The following is a 10,000-nucleotide window of genomic DNA, read 5'->3' as shown; positions in this document are numbered from 1 at the left end:
AGAGAGAGAGAGAGAGAGAGAGAGAGAGAGAGAGAGAGAGAGAGATCAGTGAAAAAATCCATGGCCTTCAGCGCTCTTTCAGTAAAAAATATTTTTCCCTTAGGAGGCAAGAGTAAAGAGAGAAAATGTTTATCAGGTTTTCCCTTGGTGTAAAAAAAATAAAGAAATAAAAATTAAAAGTAGGAGAGAAAATCCAAAATTAAAACTAACTAATATAAATAAGGAAAAGAACAAAAAATTGAATTAAATGAAAAAAAAATAATTAAGACTGTAAGATCCTCTTGGAAAAAAAAGGAATTGAGAATTAGAAAGTCAAGAGAAATTTTACGCCAAACAGAAAATGTAATTAGCTGAGCGTCCGAGAGAGAGAGAGAGAGAGAGAGAGAGAGAGAGAGAGAGAGAGAGAGAATCTTTAATGAGTGGAGAACTGCAGCAGAACAAGATAAAAATAGATGCTCTGTGGTACTTTACTTGATAAATTAGCGTCTTCTTTTTAATAAGACTAGCAATTTACCAGTCCTTACTAAAAGCATATTCATCTGCTTCTATTATGTATGATAAATTCGTAAAGTAACCAAGTCTACGGGCATAACCAGCACGTTTCACGGGTAGAGCCAGCTCTGTTTCAGAGAATACCTTCTTCCCCCAACCCCCTTCCGGAGGGGAGGCGGCAGGAGATAGGATGAAATCCCATTATAAACCATCTTAGGGGTCCAAACTATAATCCTGCCAAGTTTCATGCCCATCGGACCAGCCGTTTGGCCGTGATTGAATGACAGACGGACATACAAAACGCCCATTAATGTATAGTAAGATTATTTAGCTCCGTACTTGGGCAGAAATGTTTTCTCGATTTTTCCAATATGAGTGAAAGCTATTCCATAGGATTTGTCTCGTTCAATAAGCGACTGCCATCCTCCAGGAGGTCATCTCTCTCTCGGTTTAAAGATTTTTTTTTTTTCTTTTTTTTAAGAGCCAGGTTTAGGATAAAGGAGACAAACTATACGGCAAAATAGACTGCGCTCGTAACATAAAAGAAACATCAAGTATCTATCAATGAACTCACGGCTTCATATATTTATCAATGACCTGTCTACAAATATATACATTTCTGCATGTCTGTCTGTTCCTATATGGTTGCTCTATGCAACGATCAAAGTAACATTAATTGAAAACATATCATATATAGTATGATATAAGAGGCGGAGTACATACACACATACACATACACACACACATACACACACACATATATATTTACATACATGCATATATATATATTTACATAAATATATTTAATGGAGTCGGGAATAAGGGTAACGTTGCAAGATCCAGTTTACACTTTCCAGTTTCAAAGACTTTCAAAGCAGTGAATAAAAATTGTGGCATATGGTCTACCACGGGAATAAACAACGAAGCATATCTACGGTTCTCTCATTTTGGTGGTAAAATAATGTCTATTACTCAGTTTTGGTCATATTGCATGATATGATCATGACGAACTGAACGTAATAACCACCCTAGTACTATGTTGAAACAGCTTTCTAAAAAACCTAAATGGATGAAATTAGAGATCCTTATGGTGAACAAAGTGAAACGTTACGGAACAGATGGCATCCCTCCAATGTTATTGTAAGTTTTGTCAATGTCCATATACTCTAATTTCAGCTTCTCTCTTTATCTTTAAGCCTCTCGCAGTCCTCTTTCTTATAGCAAATAGATCAGGTGGAGTGGTTTGGTGTTACCGAATACTTTACAAGTAGTCACAATTCTAGACACGAAAGGGAGATGAACTTATGAATGCGTTTCATAGTCAGGAATATAGTACACACTGAAGTTGAAGCGGTAGACACATTGATAAGATTCTATAGTCAGGCAGCGATTATTACAATTTTGTCGTTACTGCAAAAAAAATTGCCAAGTTTTATTTTTTGTTTTTTTGTTACCCTTTACATCATATGAAGTAACTCCCAACTTGGTGTCCAGTTGTCACTGTGGTATTTAGTACTGTGAGAGCGTTTCAAAGATTGACCATACGCAAAAAAAAAAAAACATACAAATGGGAAGCTATGCCCTACGTGGTCCACAATCAATTCACTAATCATAAAGCCAACAACTTATTGGAATGTTGGAATCTGTGCCCCTCTCTACAGGAAAAGCCCAACAGAATGGTCTGTACTCTTAACAATTCTGATGCAGGCACAACAGATTAGCTGTATGACTGTAGGGAACTACACCATACCTATTAAAACACTAGATGGTGACTTGTATGATCGTGCAGTAAAGCTAAAAGATTATAAATCACACTGGTGCATTAGACTTGGTAGTTTGCACATGACCGTGGCAGCTCTGAAATGCTTGGGTAAATATGTCGAAGGTAGGAAGAGAGACAGCATGGGAAGAATCAGGTATCTATGGATCTGCCACAGTAAGACAAATACTTGATGGAGGACATGTTTATGGATCCTTACAGGTACATACAGTAACACTAATTGCTCTGAATCATTTGCTTTATCAGGTTCCCTTTACAGATGAAGAGAAGGAAAAACTTATACCACATATAAGGCAAACTGAGGAAGCTTTCCTATCATACTTGAAGCAACCAATGGGAAATATGAATGCTGGATTATTTAAGACACACATTGAACATATTCACAGTGTTCTGGAAAATGCTGATGTATTTACACGGATGAGAGAACTGCATAAACAAGGGAAAGGCATTTAGAATTTATGATGTACTATATGAACTAAGTACAAACCTTGCTGATGTTTATTGCTGCAACTACAAAAGCTGACTGGAAACTTCATTTAGCAAAAACTGAAGAGTTGTTGCCCTACTTCCATACACACGACCAATATAATTATGGCAGATGGGGCCCCCCTTTATGTTGCTGATATGTTAGAATTGCAAGACAAAGATGAAGAGTTATGGAAATTTCTAGATGGAGGTAACGCTGTCAGCAAACACAGTACATCATTCACAGCTATTGAACCTGATCATGCAACTAAACAGGAGCATAAGCAAATGAAAGGTAAAGGAAGTTTTGTTGGTATCACAAGCAATGAACATGCATTAGTGAAATTATAAATTATCTCACCCACACTAAGCAGAGTAGTGCATGAGTTCAAAGAATATGCTGGAATTGAAAGTACACAATCACAGCTACTTCACCATGAACTAATTAGTAGTAAGAGCACAAGGTTGTTGAAAAATGCTGCCAAACATGTTGAGGTCATCGAAAAACATAGAAATCCATTTGAGGAAAAGAACATGTACCACCTCATTACTTTTGCTGTAATACCATCTGAGGCATCTAAGAATAATGAAAATTAGGATGACTTGGGTAGAGAGGCTTTAGAGAAGTTTTTATCTAATAGGATGGTTGAGAAAACTACAGAATTTTGGGACCCTCAGAAGAAAAACATCAGCTACATCAAATTGATCGGTTTATTAGTAAAAAACTAAAGTAAACGGTCAGATGATATCAATAAGACAAGAGAGGGATCTTCTTTCGAGACTATTAGTTGTGGCTAAAAGCAGACATAAGTTTGATGTCAAGGATGCAATCGGGGAACATGAATTTGCCATCACTCCTCCTTCAAATTTCCATCCAGATGGTTCCATGATCCTGCTCTCTGGTAAATCTCAGGCATTACCATCTGTTTTAAAACTTGTAGTACCAGAAGATACAAGACAACTTTCAATAGATGTCAGCACCAGTGCAACAGCAGTCCTTATAATTGATGGAATGTACGTGGTTAACATTGTAACAAAATTGCATGACAAATTTACTGCCCAACATTTTGCTACCAAGTTTGTGGACTTAGTTGACAGCCTAGGTAAATCATATTCTGAGATTAGTCTAGTCTTTGACCAGTATTTGAGTGGATTGCTTAAAGAAACAACCAGAGATAAAAGAACAAAGAAATCAAGCTCTCTACATTATCATGTACATGATACTACAGAAATAAAGAATGTCCAAACATTTTTATCAAATATTAAGACGCAATGAGAACTCACTGAATATCTAGCAGACAAAATACTTTGCCATTACAAGAGCAATCCAAAAGAAGTACTACTAATGCACCACACAAAAATAAGGGCAAACTGCAATCTCTCTACTATCGCGAGAATGGAAAGTATACAAGCAGGTCACCATAACTTGGAAGGAGATCAACTAGTTTTACTTAATGCAATAGACATCAGGCATAGAGAACATGAGACCAAGGTAGATATATACTCTCTTGATACAGATGTATTTGTTTTGCTAATTGGTAGTTATATCAGCTTCCACCACTGACATCTCTACTGCGCAAAAAAATGGAGACAAAATTTCAATCAGAGAATGCTATATGAAACTTGGCAAGAAAAGAGCAGATGCCTTAATTGGATGGTATGCCTTCAAGGGGACTGACAACACGGGAGCATTTGTAGGAAAGGGTGTGGCAAGCCATCTAATAGCATTTTTGCAAAGTGATGACAAAATACTTGAAACATTTAGAATCTTTATACTAACACCCAAAGTACCAGAATTGATTTTCAGGCAGATGGAAATATATGCTTGCCTGCTCTACAACTCAAATATAAAATCAAAGAGTTGAAATGGCTGCTATTGGCACAGAATGACAAAGAAGGGCGACAACTCCCTCCCACACTCGTGACTATCAAACCTCATACTGAAAGGTCATATTTCATGTCGCTTGTATGGAAGTCATCATGTACACCTTGCCCTATTGTTCCACTAGCAACAGACTACTCATGGGAACTTGAAGATGAGCATTAAAAGCCAATTATCTGCAACAGTCCACCAACTCAAGTGGCCCAAGTAGAGCTCCAGAGATGTTTTTGCAATAGCCCGTGTCGAACATTCAGATGTGGGTGCAAGAAAAATTATTCCTGTGCACTGATTCCAGCGGCTGCAGTAATGACTGTGAAAATAAAGAAAAGTGGACGACTGAAATAGAAGATAAGGGTATGATATTTTAGATGTAGAGAAAATTTTCATTTCAATAACTAAAGCTAGATTATTTTAAAAGAACTAAAACATATGCAAAGACCGTTTAGTGATAGGTCTTCAGTAGCACTGAATGTTTTAAGTATGACGTTTTCTTTTATTTTCAAAGTATTAGAAAATAGAAATACTAGGTATGGTTTAATCTGTTTTTCTTGCTATATTTCCTTTTTTTTATATTATGATTTAGATGGAAAAGGAACAATATTACTGGCCTTGATGCTGAACAACTGACAAATTTAATATTTTTGTGGTTTTAGCGGCCATTTTGAAAAATTGCCCCCATTTTATGAAATTAAATCTGATAACTTGACACCAAGTACAAATTATGTCTTTGTGATATCCTTTACCTCATGAAGGTGGAAAATCAACTTGGCAAATTTTATAAGTATATTACACTTGCTTCCTGACGACTACCAATTCTTTCCATATGACAGTAAAAGGAAGGTTTTAGACTTATTGCCAAGATCTCAAAGTAATAAGTAAAGTGCGGACATTTTCATATGAGCACAGCATATATATATATATATATATATATATATATATATATATATATATATATTATATATATATACACACACATATATATATACATATATATATATATATATATATATATATATTATATATATATATATATATATATGTGTAAAGCGGACATTTAGAATAGCAGACATTATCGCTAATGTTCATACTACTCTGTTTCTCCTAATGAATTTAATTGTGGCCTCTTCCACCAAGGGAATGTTGCCTCGCTAAGTCGGCCATTTAAGGAGTTTTGTTGCAACAACTTCCCCCAGTTCTTTCAGAAGTTTTCTTTTCCAAATGTTCATTTTCTTCGGAATCTGCCAGATGTACGTCGGGGATGTTCGGATAACTTTTTCCTGATAAGATATTGTGCAAAATTGGAAGACCAGTGTTTTGCGGATTCCATTTTATTGACTGCAAAGATCTAGAGGAATTTGTCTTCGCTATAACATCTGCTGCATTACTTCATATCGTTCTCCCAATTCATTTTGGTCTGTCCGATGTTAAAATGCACTTCGTAAAAATCTTTGCCATATTCAGTTGTCAAATTTAGGTATACTATTAATTGTGCCACTAAAAGGTGGTAATTGATTTAATCCCTGAATGTCGATCATGCATAAACATAAGTATATCATATATTATGTGCTCTAAATTTTGTACATAAACTTTGGCGTAGGAATATATATCGAAATACTAAAATGTGTTATATTACTTTTTTTCAGTAACACAGAGAGAGAGAGAGAGAGAGAGAGAGAGAGAGAGAGAGAGAGAGAGAGAGAGAGAGGTGATGGTGAAAACTATTGGATAAAAGGATTTGAGACGATAGCAGACTGTTGCGTAAAAGATTACATTGAGACATGACTCCAAATTCAAGGTCAAGAATATGATCCTAACAGGCATAAATGACTAAGTATAAAGAATGTTTCCTTATGCAAAGTTTTTACATGATGTTGCAGAAAGTGATACATGAACCATATACGTAATGATAGCAACTCAAGCAAAACACCCGTGGCCGAGAGTTAACGGCGGTTTCTAAGTTGCATAAAATGAGGAACCTTTATCAATCTACTTTGAGAAAAAAATCTTTTTAGGTAATCGTTTTCAAGGTAGTTCATGGGGTGTCCAAAAATCGAATTTTGTTAACAGCGGTTTTCGGTATTTTGAAGCCTATACTTTCATATCTTAGTATTAACAATAAAGCAAACTGTATTTGACTCCTATTTTGACACTTTTATATGGTTATGAACTATGTACTATGCGGTGCCTGGAGAGAGTCGATATTCATCAGATTTGGAAATTAATTCACCATGGTCTACCCTTATCAATAATTTCTATGTTCTCTAAACGCAAAACAACCCGCAGAAAACGTAAAGAGCATACCCAAAATATAATTTCCGATAAGATAAAAAAAAAAAAAATCACCCATCTTCTCTCTCTCTCTCGTACCAAATAAATAAATAAATAAATATGAACAGAAACACACACACACACACACACATTATATATATATATATATTATATTATATAATATATATAATATATATATATATTATATATTATATATATGTGTGTGTGTGTGTGTGTGTGTGGTGTGTGTGTGTGTGTGTGTGTGTACTTATAAATAATATGCGTGAATACCGCATCTTGGTATTGACAATACACCAAAACTAATCAACCTCTGTGTAACTAACATGTTTTTTTTTCTTAGTGGTTCTGTTGTCTACCAAACCAATTAATTTGATGTGGCTTAGGTACGCAGATAATATTTTTACTTACTGGGATGATAACTTGGGAGATTTCAATTAATTCTTCACTCACCTAGATTCGCTAGCATGTAACAATTGTAATGAGATTTACGTTTGGGTAATTGGTAGATCCATCTCGCAAAGATTAGCAGAGCACAAAAGAGCAGTGGGATGTGCTTAAGAGAACCCGGAGATTTTCTTACGAATCGGGAACAAAGGCCCTACTATGACCTGGAGTGGGGCATAGGAAATCGAATGACATCGACGAGTTAATCCTTAAGTCTCTTCTCAAGCAGGTGTTTATAAGAACATACGACCACCGGACGAGTCGCCAGACGGGAGTTAATAGGCCAGAAGACACCAGGGAGTAGTTTAATTTCCATCCTTCCTGGGTCTACTGTCACCTGCATACCAGTGGAGACTTACTGCCACACCTATTTATGCTTTGTGTATATGCTCTTGCAAGACATCTTATGTCCATGATTTACCAGTGTTCAGGAGCGCAGAAGGAAGTGCTTGAAATATATGGTTGCAAATTTAAATAGTATTTCATGGGCCTTTTATCTTCGTATCTTTATATATATATATATTATATATATATATATATTTTTATATATTATATATATATATATGTATATATATATATTATATATATATATATATATATATATATACAATATTATAATATAGTATCATTCGAGCTACAAATGTCCTTTAATATCTAATTCGCTCAACCTCGGAATGGGATATATTTTCATATATGTACCGAGGGGGAATTTTTTAGTTGATAATAATTTCGTACCCCCATGTCCGATCCTGATTTCGTTCCCCGTCCAACTGGACGGTGGTTCGATCCCATGGGGTACGAAATTATCAACTAAAAAATTCCCCCTCGGTACATATATGAAAATATATCAATTCCGAGGTAGAGCGAATTAGATATTAAAGGACATTTGTAGCTCGAATGATTTATATGAATCACGGTGATGTGATAAATATTCATATATATATATATATATATATATATATATATATATATTTAAATACATATATCTATATATATATATATATATATATTATATATATATATATATATATATGTGTGTGTGTGTGTGTGTGTGTGTGTATGTGTGTGTGTGTGTGTGTGTGTATGTGTGTGTGTGTGTGTTTGGTGTGTTGGATATATACATATATATATACATATATATATATATATCTCTATATATATTATATATATATATTATATATATAAGTCATATCACATTTCCGTGATATGACTTATAGATTGGCTACGTGCTGTCAAAGGCACTACAACACTACCGGAGTCGAGGTGGGTTGATGTTGTCACCAAACCACGAATTATCTGCGCGCGAAAGGATATATATATATATATATATATACTATATAATATAATAATTATATTATTACTATATCTAGTTATTAATAAATCTTTATAATATCCTTATATATTATATATGTGTTATATATATATAATAAATATATATAATATACATTATAATATATATGTTATATATTATATTATTATATTATTATATTTATTTAATCTATATATATCTATATATATCTATATTATATATATTATATAATATAATATATTATATATTATTATTATATATGTATATTATGTATGTATGTATAATATATATACATATACATATATACATATTATATATATATATATATATATATATAATATATATATATATATATATATATATATAATATATCTATAAGTCATATCAAATTTCCGTGATATGAACTTATAGATTGGCTACGTGCTGTCAAATGCACTACAACACTTCCGGAGTCGAGGTGGGTTGATGTTGTCTCCAAACCAATGAATTACCTGCGCACGAAAGGTATTTGAGGTTGAGAGGCGACATGAACTTTTAGCCTCTTGCGGTGGTGTACTAGGTAAAAGCTTCACTGACGTTCCTGGATTTGAAAGGCTCCATGGGTTCGCGCCCCGGTCCAGGCAAGTCTATTATCGAGAAAAAAATTCTCCTTCGGTTAAGCATATATGAAAATATATTAATTCCGAGGTAAAGCGAATTAGATATTAAGGACATTGTAGCTCGATATATGTATATGAATCACGGAAATGTGATATGACCTATATATATATATTATATATATATATATATATATATATATTATATATAGTATATATATATATATATATATATTATATATATATATATATATATATATATATATATATCTGTGTGCGTGTGTTTGTGTGTTTGGATATATATATATATATATATATATATATATATATATATATATATATATATATATATACATATATATAATACTGCCAATAGAGAATAGATCCTCAAGAAAAGTTTCTTGTTCTACTGTAATTCTAGCATAATGATCTTTGCGGACTAATCAGTATCATCAATCTGCAATTCATTAATAAACTATTGAGATTACTTGCCTTAACTATCTTCTCTATTGAATTTACCGGAACGTATTGAATCTATGGAAACTAAAGTATATATGTAATTGTATATATATATTTGTATATATTACATGTGTATATTTATATAGCTATATATATATATATATATATATATATATATATATATATATATATATATATAACATACATATATATAAATATATAGGTGTGTGTTTGGTGAAGAAAGAGAGAGAGAGATTATGAAGTTACCTTCCTCAGTTTATTGA

The sequence above is a fragment of the Macrobrachium nipponense genome, chromosome 10 (genome assembly GCF_015104395.2).
Source record: "Macrobrachium nipponense isolate FS-2020 chromosome 10, ASM1510439v2, whole genome shotgun sequence".
NCBI lineage: Eukaryota > Metazoa > Arthropoda > Malacostraca > Decapoda > Palaemonidae > Macrobrachium > Macrobrachium nipponense.
Note: the sequence above shows the minus strand (reverse complement) of the source record.